The following is a 16,347-nucleotide window of genomic DNA, read 5'->3' as shown; positions in this document are numbered from 1 at the left end:
GGGGTCTGTCTGGAGGTGGCGGAAATGATGACGGATGATACGATGTATCTGGAGGTTGGTGGGGTGGTAGGTGAGGACCAGTGGGGTTCTGTCCTGGTGGCGATTGGAGGGGCGGGGTTCAAGGGCGGCGGAGCGGGAAGTGGAGGAGATGCGGTGGAGAGCATCGTCAACCACGTCTGAGGGGAAATTGCGGTCTTTGAAGAAGGATCGCTGGTAGTGGCAACACAGGTGGACAAGGTGGTCAAGAAGGCATACAGCATGCATACCTTCATTGGCTGGGGCATTGAATATAAAAGTTGGCAAGTTATGTTACAGCTGTACAAAAGTTTAGTTAGGCCATACTTGGAATATTGTGAGCTATTTGGTTGCCATACTTCCAGAAGAACGTGGATGCTTTGGAGATGGTGCAGAGAAGGTTTAGCAAGATGTTGCCTGGTCTGGAAGGTTTTAGTTATGAGGAGAGTTTGGATAAACATGGATCATTTTCACTGGAAAGACAGAGGCTGAGGGAGTGACCTGATAGAGATCTACAAAATTCTGAGAGGCATAGTCAGCGACATTTTCCCAAGTTGGAAAGGTTAACTATAGCAGGGCACAGGTTCAAGGTGAGAGGGAGAAGGTTTAGGGGAGAGGTGCGGGATAAGATTTTCACACAGAGGGTGGTGAATGCCTGGAATGCACTGCCAGTAGAGCTGGTGGAAGCAGGCACATTAGCAACATTGAAAGTGTATCTTGATAGACACATGAGCAGGAGGCAAGCAGAAGGATAGAAATTGCACAGGGGGTCTAAATAACTGCAAAATTTCACTGAACTCTAAATCACATGCATTAATGCAAATATATCTTTGATTCTGTAACTGTAAATTCTTTCCTTTTTTTTGTCCACTTATGTGTGTGAGTTTGTGCCATGTAAACCATGCCTCTGGATTTTGAATGCAGTAAATAGGCCCTACTTTGTTTGAACCGTAAAGAATTTGCTATGAGTTGTTTTTAAATTTGACTTCACAAAGGTTTGGGAAAACATACCACTACCTTCTTCAAAAGTGAGCAAATGTACAAAATTGGATCAGATTGTGGCTTTTCCAATACTTTGTATTTGTGTGTTATTCAAAAAAGGAGATGGCTATTGAGAGGGGACATAGGTAAGGACTGTTGGTGAACGGGAGGATGTGGTTCAGATTATAGGAACAGCTTATGATTGATTTGATTCTGTATAGACACATTCCTGTATAGATAAAGGGCTTTGATTGAATCGTCGATTCTCCTGTTCTTCGGATGCTGCCTGACCTGCTGTGCTTTTCCAGCGCCACTTTTCGACTTTGGTTCTGTAGAATCCAGGTAAATGTGTCCATTTATATCTCTCCATTCCTTTTCCTGTTCCTGACTCTCTGGTGCCTCCTGCTCCACTTCTTCCTCTTCCTCCTCTTCCTGTTCCAGGTATTTCTGCTTTAAACCTGATGGCTGCTGTAGGAGATATTCCCTCAATGGCCGGTCTCCAATTCACTGAGTTTTTGCAGAATGGTGCAGGCAGTGGAAGCATTGCTTAAGGATATGAAGGTGATGTTCCATTGTTAGACACACAGGAATGAAGACTTTTACCAAGTGCTGCACACTTCTGAGTAATTTTAAAACTGATATTGCAGCCTCTAATAGAGCGCCAACTGCTGGCATCAAACAAATTGATGAGACTCGAGGTGCGCATTTAATTTGTGGAACGCCACTTTGGATTCCTGTATTTAGTAGAAGCCTCAGAAGTAACACCAGCCTGATATCACACAGCCTTACCTATTGAGGTGACGCCAGACTTCCTCATTTTGACCCTGCATATCCATTGAAGAAATTTGGAGAAGGCACCCCAATTTTCAGGTAAGGCTTTCGAATCACTATGGAGTGTTTTCAGGGGTGTTGTGCTGAGATCCTGGTGTTGAGGTCACTCAGATGACCAATGTGCCAGACTGACTGCCACTCAGGACAAAAGCAATTTGCACCAAGTTTTGTCATAACCAGAAAACACCTATTTATTGCAACACACTAAACTTTAACAAGAGCAGACAGAAGAAGGGAATTCTAATCTACTCAAATGCAACTTAAACTGAATGCCTTCAAATTCCCTCCCTATACCCCTTGCACTCAATCACAATTGACAAAGACAAATTGTGTAACACATAAACGGTAGGCATGAAAAGAATATAAATAGGGTAAACAAAATTCTGAAGGTCAAAGATCCAGACCACAAGGTGGAAAATTATTTTCTCGCAGTCCTTTTGATTTTCCTCACTTGCAGTCACCCACCCCAAACCCTGACACCATTACCTTTGTACTGCCTCTGTACTGTCTACTGACCTGCTTGAGGCACCTCCCAACCTGCACCAAGGGCAGTGCCATCCACTATCATCTCTCCTGTTAAACCAGCCTCGCTCTCATTCCAAGAGAAATACCAGCCCCGCGAAGCTCTCGAGACATGTCAAATACAGCTTGTCATTTAGCTCCTCACCCCTTAGGATGCTGACTGTCTGCCCTGAGCAGAACCTGGTCTGCTATCGAAGACCGCCCCTTGTCTTAGTGTGCTGAGCAAAGGCTATCCTCCTTGACCACTGACAACCATACCATGCTGCCTGACTTTTGTGTCTGTGCTAAATGGGACAAGAAGACAGCAGTAATATGAGTATTTAGCATCTATGGCTGAGGGTGCATTATGTAAAAAGGCAAGGAAAGGCAATGGGAGGCAGTTTTGAAATGAGAATCCAGATAGATGCAGACTGAGTGAGCGTTATGACAGCAAGTGAAGAGTCCAGAGATCCATTGAGCCCAGAGTTGAGTGACATCATGAATGACAACCCAGTGTGAGTGCAGGGGAAGAAAACTGACTGATGAATAGAAATGGTAAATATTTCTAGTCTTTAAAGTAAAGGTAAGGTTGTTAGGTTTCCAGTTCTTTTCTTCCCTCTTTTCTTAAAACGTAGCTGGTTAAGTATAAGATTGATACTGGTGATTTTAGAACATAGAACATACAACAATACAGCACAGAACAGGCCCTTCGGCCCTTGATGTTGTGCCGACCTGTGAACTAATCTAAGCCCATCCCCCTACACTATCCCATCATCATCCATGTGCTTATCCAAGGATTGTTTAAATCTCCCTAACAAGTGAGATTTTTAAAAAAAGATTTTTAAAGAATTCATCAAAGCAAAGGTTAAAGAGCAGGGAAGCGAGGGTAATTAATTTATTAATTTGATATTGATGACAGGATGTCGTGCTGCTGCAGCATGTGGTAGCTGCTGGACACCAACGTGATCCAGAGCGAATGCATCTGTTTTGTGTTTACAGCTGAAGGAAGCTCAGATCTGAGTTGAGCAGCTGGAATCCAAGCTGCAGACATTGCAGTGCACCAGAAGAGGGGCAATTTATTGGGACACTGCTCCAGTGGGCAGTCACACCCTGCAGACTAGGAAATTCACAATTACTCTATAATCAGGGACAGTAGAGTGTCCCTGCAGGTGAGGCAGGTTTGGGGACTCATCAGGTTGCAGCTGAGGAGTCTTGCGCCCTGCAATTGCCCAACAGTGAACAAGGTTCTTGCATGCTGTGTGGATGAGAGTGGGGAACTGTGGGGATGATGAATGAATTGACTACAGCACTATGGTCAGAGAGCCATTGAAATGGGGGAAAGAGGTAGGACTGTCATTGTGTATGTGACAGTAGAATCAGGGGATAGTTGCTGTCCTCTGTTTGGAGTCCTGAAGGCTGTGTTGTCAGCACAGTGCTCATTTAAAAACAGCTCCTCAGGACTAAATAGCAAATTGGAAGTGGTGGGGGGAAGAGAGATTCAGTTTGCACCAGTGATATTGATAGGATGATAAGAAGGTTCTCCTGAAAGAATTTGAATTGAGTTAGGAGCTAAATTAAAAAGAAGAACTTCAAAAATAATAATCTCTGCATTACTACCTGAACTACAAGTAAACAGACATAGGTAAATAAAGTCAAGGAGCTAAGTGTGTAACTCAGAGTTTGGTGTGGGTGGAATGGGTTTCAGTTCATGGGGCACTGGCACCAGTACTGGGGGAGAAGGGGTCTGTTCTGGTGGGACAGACATAGTTCTCATAATTGTCCCTTTATGTGTTGTGCATGAAGTTAGTTCCCTGAGCCTTTCCGTAATCTCTGTTCTATTATTGTTCTGGAAACTTTAATAACCTTTACTCAGCCCTCTTCTCCTTTAACTTTTTCCATCATTTTCCATGCAACTGAACTTCACCGCCCACCCCACTCCGCACCCCCAACTTTAGTTTAAAGCCCCTATCCACAGCGCTAGTTATGCAATTCACCAGGACTCTGGTCCCAGTATGACTCAGGTGGAACCTGTCCCACTAGACCAGCTCCCATCTTCCCCAGTTCTGGTGCCAAAGTCCGATGAATTCGAACCAATTTCTCCCACGCCAATCTTTAAGCTACGCATTTAACACTTTAATCTTTTGACCCTGTACCAATTAGTGCATAGTTCGGGTAGTAATCCAGAGATTATTACCTTTTAGGTCCCACTTTTTAATTTAGCTGCTCACGTTCCGTCAGCAGAACCTCTTTCCTCTTTCTACCTGTATTGTTGGTACCTACGTGGACAACAACAATTGGATCTGTCCCCTCCTACTCCAAATTCCTCTGCAGCCCGGATGCGATATCCTAAACCCAGGCATCAGGCAGGCAATACAGCCTTTGGGATTCTTGATCCCGGCCACTGAGTCTATTCTCGTGATTATATATTCCCGAATACAGCTTCATTTCTCTTTTCTCCCCTCCAATCTCTTGAATAGCTCCCTGTACTACAGTGCTGTGGTCAGCTTGTTCAAACTCCCTACAGCACCTGCTCCCATTCACACTGGGAGCAAGAGCCTTAAATCTATTAGACAAACTCAAGGACTCAGACTCCTTCAGCATTACCTTGTCACAGTCACAGTCTCTGGGCCCTGACCACTGACCCAATTCATGGTAGTTACTCTATATGGTGTGACTGCCTCCTGAAATACACCGTCCAGGTAACTCTCCCCCTTTCTGAAGTATTGCAGTGTTTTTTAATTTCAGACTCCAGCTCATCGCCTCTGAGCTGGAATTCCTCAAGCAACCAGCATTTGCCATAGACTTGAACCACAATTACTGACCACAATGGGGTCCACCAGGTCCCACATCATGCAGATACAACACCATGCTTGGCCCTGCATCTCTAGTTGAGCTACTTAGTTTTTAATTTGATTTTAAAAAAAATTCCTACTGTAAATTTTTCCCCTATTTGCTTTCAATCTGAAAGTAATCTATAATAGAAGGGCAAGTTAGTAGTTATTACCAACCAATAAATTTACAATAAATCCTCCGGGCTGCAAGCTGCCCAGGCGGAAGATGAGGTGTTGTCCGGATGACTCAACATTGAGTTCTCCAATTTCAAGTAATCTCCCTTCCCATCCCCGACTCCTTTCCCAGCCCCTTCCTCTCTCTTCCATTCCTCTCCCTTCCATTCCTCTCATCGACCCTTCCTTCCAGCCACCAATTGGATTCATTCCTCTCATCAACCAACCAGGCCATACCCTCCACCTGTGTTCACCTATCCCCACCTCACCACCCTGCCCCGCCTCTCCCTTTATCTGCAGATCCCCCAATACCCACCCCCAGTCCCGAAGAAGGGTTACACCTGAAATGTCGGACTTTTCCACCTCTTGATGCTGCCTAGCCTGCTGTGTTCTTCAAGCATCTTGCTAGTCTATGATGGTTCATAATTGTTTACCAGTAGCTCGGATCTATATACTTATAAAAAATAGCAATTCTTGTTAAGTACAGTAATCTGGTCCATCCCTTAACTTGGGTCTGAAAGTCAGGAAATTGGGGGATTTTGAGTACTTCTACGAATTTCTGTGTTGACTCTAAGAACAGCGGACATGATTTCCAACATACTACCCCACTGAGGCTTAACCAAACCTGTGGAGGTTAAAGAACTAAAATGCAAAATTGTTCAATTCATTGTTAGGTCCAGAAGACGGATGAAGGTTTGTTTCTTTGAGTTTGTCTTGCTTTCTGTTGGAATTCTGCAGGAGGTTGAGGACAGCGAGGTCAGTCTGATGGCGAGATGGAGAATTTGAAGTGATGGGTGACTGGAAGCTCAGAGTCATGCCTGTGAAAACTGAATGGGGTATTCTGCAAAGTGATCACCCAATCTACATTTGGTTCCCCCCCCTATAGAGCAAAATGCACTATCAGCAGCAAATTTTAAGCTTGCAGCCATTCCTTACTGGAATGACACCTTTCAGTCTCATTAAAAAAGGATCTTGTTAACACCACATTGTTTTCGTTGCCTTACGCAATGCTGATGAGTGCGATAAACTATATGTGCCTGGTTTAATTTACTGTTTAAAATATGCTGCACTGCTGTCTGCAATTCACTGCTTGGAGGATGACTCATCCACAATCCCAGAAATCAACTGGGATATAGCTGCAATTCTGCAGTCTTGGTACTGTATACAATGACCTTGAAGATAAGCAAATAGTGGGTCAGAATAAGGATCATTACCATATTCAAATACTGTCGTCAAATTGAATAATTTTCTTGACAATCTTTTTTCAGTGTATCCTCACATTCACAATGACAGAAATGCATGTTTTATTTATAAAATTGGTTGGTTGTGCTATCACCCGCAGGCTGATGCAAGTGGTATATTCCAATTCTCCAGCTCATAGCTGGTTCTCCAATATACTGCCTCCTTTCTATCCTGGTTATATTGATCCAGCATCTTCAGACATTAGGCCCAGCTTTTTGCAGTGAGGTGGAAGGACTGTGGACGTCACAGGGTTGCAGCGGCAGAAGAGGCTAAATGGTAGTGATTTCAGACAGCCTGAAGGAAAAGCTAAGCAGAAATTAGCAGGTAGGATGGCTTAATTATAATGAATCGGCCAAAGACTTTGATCTGCTAGTACCGGGTAATAATGGAAAACTGCATTGTCTTGCCTTCAGATTTGGATGGATGTAATTTAGCTAACAGAGGTCAGGCTGCAGCGAAGCAGCCTAAATATAGTTAAGTTATTTAATTAATTAAGCTTTAAATAAGAGAAAGATTATTGAAAAAGAAAAGCAGCCAAACGCTACATCCCTTTGTTACAAACATTACAAAAATGCACATTTAAATGCTATTAATGCAAATTATGTTTAAAAATAATTGCCTCATTTCACAGTATGCTTGTGAATTTTCTCCCCCACTGTGCAGACTTGAATTATTTATTTTTTACAATTGTAATGATTTGTAGGAGAATACTAATAATTGCCTTTGAAGTAAAGGAAGGTGATTTTTATCCATCTTTTAGCACATGGAGAGGCAAACCCATATGTTTCAAAAATGAATTGCCTATCTGTTGAAAACAGCAGCTGCAGATACACGTTCTCCTATTGTAGACTTGACCTTCAATGGCTGGCCCATATTCTGAAAGTCGATTCTAGATCAATAGCACAGCTCCAGAACCATTTGCTCTTAATGGAGATTTGTGGAGGGCTGGAAGTGAGAGAGAGGAAGAAAAGGCAGTGCAAGAGATCCTTGCCTTTCACTCAGTGAATAATGAATGTCAATGAGCACAGGAGGGATGCTGACTTTATATGTGTTCACAGTATTGGAAGGTTGTGGCTCCTGGGGAGAATTGCTTAATGGACCATATTGGAGCATTCACAGTTTGTCAAATTCACTTTCCTTTGGACAGTTAGGCAAACATAATGTATTAGCAGATTATTGACTGACAATGAGATTTTAAGACTGTGCTTTTTCTGGGGCCCTATCCATTTTGCAGGGGAAGCAGGGTTTCAAAAAGTGCCATGTTGTACCTTGCAATCTGATGCATTCACTGACAGAGTGATGTTAACCTTGTCAGTTTGACCATTATTTTATTAAAGCAGAGTGGGCCTGTGTGAGGAGCTGGGACTGCCGCTAACCAGTAAACTCCCAAAATAAGGCTGTTTGATGAGAACTGAGCCATTTTTAGCCCACAATTTCTAATTAGCTCTGAGTCCCCTGTGTTATGAGCATTGACTCATTAAACAATTGTAGCAGACTTATCCCCTTGACCAATTTATTACTTCAATAAGAATACTTCTGTTTCTACAAATTGTTCTCCCTTCAGCACTGTGATGGTGCATGTGTGGCATGTATATCCAAAGTAATTTTTAGAGTCCCAATTCCAAGGAGTCAACTACTAAAACCACCTGTCTGTGTTGTACTGAAGGCCATTGTTAGTGAAGGTGGGTAGAAAGAACCATTCCAAGAAGAATTGGGGAACATTGATTCAATGCAAATTACCAGAGACACCTCCATGAGTTGGGGCCAGCACACAAAATAAGGCTCAGCTCCAACAGTCATAGTGGGTGAAATGCAAATGGAATTGCTACTGTAAGTACCTGGCTAGTAAGGTTTCAAAAGCACATTTATTGCTGTGACTGTGGGGATGTGTGTTGGTTTGTGTTGTTTATGACCAATTTACCTTCAGGATGAGAAGGGACACTGGAAATGAGTCAATCCAATGTGTCAGATGAGGTCCCTGAGCCAAGTGGGTCTGCAGAATTTGCAGGCATTGCTGATGATTGGCAGGAAGCCTGGTTCACCTGCATCTTCACTGGGTTGTGTCGTAAAAGCTCCATTTTACCAGGAGCAAGCACACGCAGCTAGGAAAAGAAGATTGCATTGTATTGTGGGACAGAATTGATGGAACTGTGGCTGGAAATTGTCCGTTATGACTCAGCCTCATTAGAATCCTTGTTAGGAAGCAGGAACCAGGGTAGATCATTCAAATTACACCCACAAGCAAAGCTAACAGCCTTTCATTTCACTTGATGAGTCGAGAGCTGCTGCTGCAGTCAGTGGGAGGTACATTTCCAAGGCAAAGTGACACATCCCAAGCCTGATGATAATGCATATTCAGCAAAAGGACCAGTTAAAGCCACTTGTCAAACATTCACTCTTGAAAACAGATATTCCACCCTCCCCCATCTGCTTTGCACAGAATATATTTTTCTGTTCTAACAGAGCTTTTTTTTAGATTCATTACTTTGTACTTTTCTTCAGATTTATTCACAGGATGTGGGTGTCACTGGCCAGGCTAGCATTTATTACCCAATTGCCCAGAGGATGGTTTGATTTAGCCACATTGCTGTGTCGACCCAGGTAATGATGACAGTTTCCTTCCCTAAAAGGCATTAGTGAACGAGATGGGTTTTCCTAATAATCAACAATGGATTCATGGTAACCTTGAGATTCTTAATTCCAGATTTAAAAAAAAAGTTGAATTCAAATTCCACCATCTGCCGTGGCAGGATTTGAACCCAGGTCCTGAGAACATTATCTATGCGTCTGGATTAACAGTCCAGCAATAATGCCACAAGGCCATCACATTTCCACCCTAGATGATGCAACACAAAATGAACAACTAAACTGATATCAGCATCAACAATGCTCTACATTAAACTAGGATTGCACATCCGCAATATTTATATTGGGAAAGCTCACCTATCACAGCAAAAAAAAAGGCTTTGACAAGGATGAGTTGCCTTTGATAAAAGATGAATGGGCGTGTAAAAAGTGTTTAGATTTATCGAGGTTAAAATCTCAATCTATGCAATCAATGGGTGCTTGTAGAATGAGACCCGAACAAACGAAATAGGTGTGGATCATAATGCCATCCAACTGGACTATGGCTGAGCTTCCACCCCAATACCATTTTCCTGAACTCTGTCTTGATAATATCTAGGCCTGAGGATTGATAGGACTTGGCTTTGAGCCTTATATGTATTTTCAGGTGTGGTACCAGTGCGAGTCACATCCACAAAAGCAACTCTCCCAATGGGAATATTTAATTTCTAGTTGTTTGCTTCACTAAAAATTGCCCTCTGTTAAGTCCTAGGCATTGGGTTTGGAGTAAACCACAAAGTTGATGGATTTAAGGTGGGAGTGTGGGTGATACAGGGAATCCTGATGCCCATGGACTTGGTAGGGGATGAAGAAAGAACTCGTGTTCCTCCAAGACCCACAGGAAGCATTAAAAAAAAATTAAACTTACTTTGATTTGCTGGTTCCGGGTGACTGCTGAAGAATCCGAAGCAGTGCAAGTCTGACACTTGCCCTGATTTTCAGTAAACTTCTGACATACATCTTATGGGAGGACTAAACAGATAGCCCCATGAATCCAGCTGTGGAACCAATGACTGTGCAGTTTAAGTGCAGGGTACCCTATAGTTGACTTGGTACAATTTTCACCCAGTTAACGTGGAAATGACCGTGTTGAGATTGGCTAAAGTAATTTCACAATGCTATGATTATCACAAGTAGCAGGAAGACAATATTTAAACTACTGATCAGAGCCAAGCTCCAGAGTCTGAAGATCAGTATTAAAGCCACTTCATTTTTCAGAGGAGACTGACTGTCCTAGTGGTCTTTCTCCCCATCTTCTCTGTAGGAAATGCCCAGATCCCATTTGATATTAAACTGCTATCCCATGTGTGCCACATTAACATAAAATTTAAATCCAAAAATAAGTTGCATTGTTAACATTGTTGTTAAATATGCAGAAAAACAAAATAGCTTATCATATTCTTGTTTCATTTACTAAACATAAACAGTATGAAATACACTAATACTTGCAATATCAGTTAATGAGGATGATGCATTTATTTTGGCACAAGTTCTAATTATTTTATCTTATGAATCAAAGAATTTTGCATCACAGAGGGAAGTCATTTGACAAACCATGCCTGCATCAGTTTTCTAAAGGGAACATTTCGGAGAGTGTGTAATCAGTTTTGAGACAGGGCAGCATCATTAAAAATGAGCGTCATGGTCCATCTGCACGTTTGCAGATGTACCCAACAGCAAGTGATGTGAACTGGAAAAGCACCTTGACCGACATTTTGGATGCAGAACTGTAGTTGTACCTGGTAATGAATTCCGTAAAGAGATGAATTCAAGGTCAAGCATGTATAGCTATTGTTTCTGAAATTTGATGGGCTACACTTAAGATGCTAGCATTTTTAATGCTTGGTACAAGCTGTTGTTATTAGTACATAGCCATCATGGCTAATATTGAGCAGACTTCTTTCTTTACCAATCCTATTAGAAATTTGCAATCATTCCTGTTGACTGAATTCATTTTTATCGTGTAAATAATTCTACTTGTTTCTACATCAAACCTGAATCACATTTCAGTTTTATACATGTTGCTCTGATTCCTGATGAAGGGCTTTTGCCCGAAACATCGATTTTGCTGCTCCTTGAATGTTGCCTGAACTCCTGTGCTCTTCCAGCACCACTAATCCAGAATACATATCGCTCTACCTAGCCATGGTGTTGACCACAAATGTAGTACTCCTTTTCCCCACACTCATAAAAGCAAATGCTTTATTTTTCATTTCTATTCATTCCCGTATAAAAAACCATTAGGAATTTGGCTTCCATCACTGTTTTTGATAGACTTTCCAGAACCTAATATCATTTTTGTAAAACAATTTCATTGGACTGCTATCTTTGTGCTTCTATTGATTGCAGAATTATGGTCTTTAATTGGTTACCAACTCACAGCCTACCGGATATAACTGTCCAAGTAACCTTATAGAGTCATAGAGATGTACAACACAGAAACAGACTCTTTGGTTCAACTCATCCATGCCAACTAAGTATCCTAAATTAATCTAGTCCAAGTTGCCAGCATTTGGCCCATATCTCTCTAAACCCTTCCTATCCATATGCCCATTCAGATGTTATAATTGTACCAGCGTCCACCATTTCCTCTGGCAGTTCATTCCATACACCCAGCACCCTCTGTATGAAAGATTCCCCTTAGGTTTAAAACTTGTCCTCTCACCTTAAACTGCTGCCCTCTAATTTTGGACTCCCCTGACCTGTGGAAAAGATCTTGGTTATTCACCCTGTCCATGCCTCTCATGATTTTACAAACCTCTGTAAGGTCACCCCTCAGCCTCATCACTCAATATAATTTTAAACATCTCCTTCTAACTTCCTACACTTTAATGAAAAGAGTCCAACTTTCTGTTGTCTTTTTTCATTATTGAAATCTCTCATTCCTGCCACCAATGTACTGAATCTCTTCAGAACCCTTGAAGGATGCTCTGACATCCTATGTAAAGCAGATAACCCCAAACTAGGCACAATTTCCTAACTCTGACAAAGTTATTAATAATTATGTATAATGGCTGAGGATCCTGGGATTGTATTCATTTGAGTTTAGAAGATTGATGGGAGATCTAATAGAAGCTTACAAGATAACGTATGGCTTAGAAAGGGTGGACGCTGGGAAATTGTTTCCGTCAGGCGGGGAGACTAGGTCCCATGGGCACAGCCTTAGAATTAGAGGAGGGCAACTTAGAACAGAAATGAGGAGACATTTCTTCAGCCAGAGAGTGGTGGGCCTGTGGAATTCATTGCCACGGAGTGCTGTGGAGGCCGGGACGTTAAATGTCTTCAAGGCAGAGATTGATAAATTCTTCTTCTCGCAACGAATTAAGGGATACAGGGAGAGTCCGAGTAAGTGGCATTGAAATGCCCATCAGCCATGATTGAATGGCACAGTGGACTCGATGGGCCGAATGGCCTTACTTCTACTCCTATATCTTATGGTCTTATTATCCCTCTGATATTGTGTTGCACATCCAGTTTTATAGAGAAAATTAGGATCTCACTTTTTTTTTAAACAGTTTTGATTTGAAAACAAAATAGTCACATCTAAATGTTGTACAGCAACAGTTTTGTACAAAACGTGGGTTGGAATGATTCACTTTTCAAAGAGCTCTTTGTTGACTCACCCAGCGGCTTATCAGATGAGGTAGCACGTGGTGTGATCCACAGATTTGAAGAGCCGCAAGTTTAATTCCTGAATAACCTCACTCGTCTACCTCCAAAATTCCTGTAAGTAAAATTATTTTTAGTTTTTGCTGCTGGTTTCTACACAATAATCCCAATTGGACAGTGTACACTGATAACTTCAATGTCACACATTGATCGGTCAGTGGCTTTTGGTCAAACTGTCAGCTGCTGTTTAATGCCTAGGCTCACATATAAAGAATGTTTCCTGAAGATGTTAGTGGATTACTGATGCCTGCAGAGCTGCGCTTTAGTGTTGTAACAATTCGATCTGAATTGGGGAGGATTTAAAATCTATCACAATTAACTTAATGAAAACATTGACATAAAAAGGAATACATTTTATTGTCAAACCTCTTTGCAAGTATTTATAAATATCTAGAACTAATCTTTACATTTAGAGAATATATATGTATACACAAATGAGAACTTTCAATCCATTATATCAATGCTGGTTCTTTCAAAATACTATTTAATTAGCTCAATTTCCCTGCTTAATTCCAAATACTTTGCAATTTTCTTTAACTATTCAGCTGTCTGTTCAGTGTCCTTATCAAATCTGCTACTGAATTTAGTTTTACCTCTCTTCTGGAAAGTGCGTTTCAGACCAGTGTGACTCAAAGTGCAGTAGAATTACTTCTCAGCTCCCCTGGCATGGTTACCAGGTCTTTTGTCACATCCAGCTTTTCAGTCAAGGTTTATTCTAATTTTGATCACCTCTGTAAAATGATTGTGTGACCTTCTCTGCTCTAAGCACTGTTGTTCTGATTGTTGGTTCTATTATTCTTTCAAGGCTGTTCTGTCGGGACTATGGAATATGAGAATTGAAGAGATAAGTGGAAAGGAGACCTGTTCAGTTACAATGAATGCATTTTAGAAAGCCCATCTGAAAAGTTTGCCTTTGTCGATAGGAAACTACAGGAAAATACTGAGAAGCACTATCAGAGCGGGAGAGTTTGGAAGGAAGCTCGAAGGTAGTCATGGAAACGAGAAACAGATCTAAAGCAGAAGCTAAAGAGTCTCCCAAGTCTGCCACATTGAAAACAAGCACCGCAACAGGGGATAAGAAAGAATTTTCTGGCAAACAACCTGAGCCTACCAACGCTCCAAAGAAACAAGCCACTGAGGCGACTGCAGCCAGTCAACCGAAGTCCACAGGGGACAGCTCAGTAACACCACCCGCTGGTACCTCAGAACAGAAGAAGACAGCGGACACCCAGCCAGAAGGCCAGGATAACAAGGAAGATACTTCTGAAGGGCACCCCAGCAATTTTTTTGAAAACATGAAGCCATATATACTGGGAGGGGCTGCCATCACAGCCCTTGCAGTACTCATAGGCGTTGCGTTCATACTACACAAGAAATAAGAAAATGTATAAAATTGTATATCAATGCTGGTTCTTTTTTGCATGCCTGTACATTGAAGGAAATACCTTCCAGCCCCTTTAATCAGTAATTGTACAACTGTGCTTACTACTATAAGTCTTGGTTTGAAGTGATGGTATTTAACTCAGTGTCCATATACGTTGCAAAACTTTTGAATTAACCTGTATATTGTAAGGTGGATGTTCCCCCAGCCATTCTTCCATCCTCACCTTGTACAGAGCTTACAGCAATGTAAAATGGGCCACACTTGTTCCCATGCTAGCTTAACCCCAGTAAAACTTTTCACACACTGTAGGTTCCCCCTATAAGCATTCAGTGTATATCTTATATTCTCAGTAGGAAGCCTTGTAAAAGTAGCCCACTCCCTTGTAGCAAATAAAATGAGATGTATTTCAGCCGCATGTAAACCAATTATTTTTCTTTCCCCGGGGCCCATCTCACATCCACATGTCTCTCTCTTGCTACAATCATTGATAGCAATTGCACCAAAATAAAAACACCTTTAATTGGATCATAGCAATGATCAGAGGCACTAAGGTTATGAGAAAAAATAAGAGGAAGGCAAAAAAAAACAAAGTGATAGGACGAAAGCAATAAATCTGAGTTCCACTCCGAACTCCCATTCCTTCTAGAACTTACTAGTAGATTCTCTGTGTGACTTGTTCTTGGGCCCATGAGAGTAGTTAATTCAACTAATGATGTCACATTTATTTTGACTTAAAACAAGCGTATACATGCAATAAAAAAAAGCTAAGTTTTAAAAAAACACAAATTAATAGTTGAAAGTTGATAGGTAGAGTAGCTGTGCACAGTGTGACCCAGGCTGCTATTAATGTATCCATCTCTCCTATACCAACATACTCTGGACACTGCCTGTTATTTTAAGTGTTGTATCAGCTTTTGAGTGAACAGTAAGGTTGGCTAACAGATGTGCTCGATGTGGACTACATATTCTTTCTGCTGTACATAATAAACGTGTTGCTATTAGTCAGAATTTGATGTCTGGCTATCCTGTTGCTCTAAGGAATGTAAGACAATAAATTAACATTTCCGAAGGTCAGATGTTTTGTATTGGTTTACAAGATCTCCCAGTTTATCAGATTTTTACAGATTATCCCAGCTTCAGTTCCTTCGCTTCAGTGGTTACATTACACAAGTTATGAGAAGTTACTGTGTTGTTTGATGATGCACAACATACTGGAGAATAATAAATAAAAACCGAAAGAACTGCCCGATGCTGTAAGTCAGAAGCACAGCAGGGTCAATGATCCCAAAGTAGCAATGTAACTCTTCAGCAGAAAAACAGAAATTGCTGGAGAAGCTCAGCAGGTCGGGCAGCATCTGTGAAGAAATCACAGTTAACGTTTCAGGTCCAGTGATCCTTCCTCAGAATATAGCTTGAGCTGAGCTTTTCCAGCAATTTCTGTTTTTGCTGCTGGAGAGTACATTGCTTCTTTGGGATCATTGACCCTGCTGTGCTTGTGTTGGTGATAATATGCTGCTTTAGGACTGAGCTACTGGAGACAACGTTCACCTCACTAACCCTGAGAGGCTGCACAATTTACACTCTGCCCCATTCAATCTCCATTGAAATGAGCACTTGTCCACCATGAACCCAGTGGGTTACGTTAAAATTATTCCCATTGAGTTCTATGCAGAGCAGGAACACTTTAGGCTTGATTCCAGGCCTGTTCTAAATTAACTAATATCAGATGAACTAGAGGTCAGGGCACTATAGTAAGGATGAGAATAACAAGTTACAGTCTGCTGCCCTCTAACAGGATCGTGTATCCAGTAATACAAAATGCACATTAAATGAGTATTATTGATTGATTGGGCGGCACGGTGGCACAGTGGTTAGCACTGCTGCTTCATAGCGCCAGAGACCCGGGTTCAATTCCCGCCTCAGGCGACTGACTGTGTGGAGTTCTCCCCGTGTCTGCGTGGGTTTTCTCCGGGTGCTCCGGTTTCCTCCCACAGTCCAAAGATGTGCAGGGTCAGGTGAATTGGCCATACTAAATTGCCCATAGTGTTAGGTTAGGGGTATGAGTGGGTTTCGCTTCGGCGGGTCGGTGTGGAC

General features: G+C 41.8%; 1 long non-coding RNA gene across 1 annotated transcript; it reads left to right on the top strand.

Annotated features, from left to right (window-relative positions):
• The first annotated feature begins 6,523 nt into the window (after positions 1 to 6,523).
• On the top strand, positions 6,524 to 15,322 carry LOC122558060. The gene is made up of 2 exons (XR_006314029.1): positions 6,524 to 6,899; positions 13,675 to 15,322. It is a non-coding gene; the product is annotated as an uncharacterized LOC122558060 (long non-coding RNA).
• Positions 15,323 to 16,347: the final 1,025 nt, after the last annotated feature.

Source organism: Chiloscyllium plagiosum, chromosome 16 (genome assembly GCF_004010195.1).
Source record: "Chiloscyllium plagiosum isolate BGI_BamShark_2017 chromosome 16, ASM401019v2, whole genome shotgun sequence".
NCBI classification, from domain to species: Eukaryota; Metazoa; Chordata; class Chondrichthyes; order Orectolobiformes; family Hemiscylliidae; genus Chiloscyllium; species Chiloscyllium plagiosum.
This window is presented reverse-complemented; position numbering and strand designations above follow the sequence as displayed.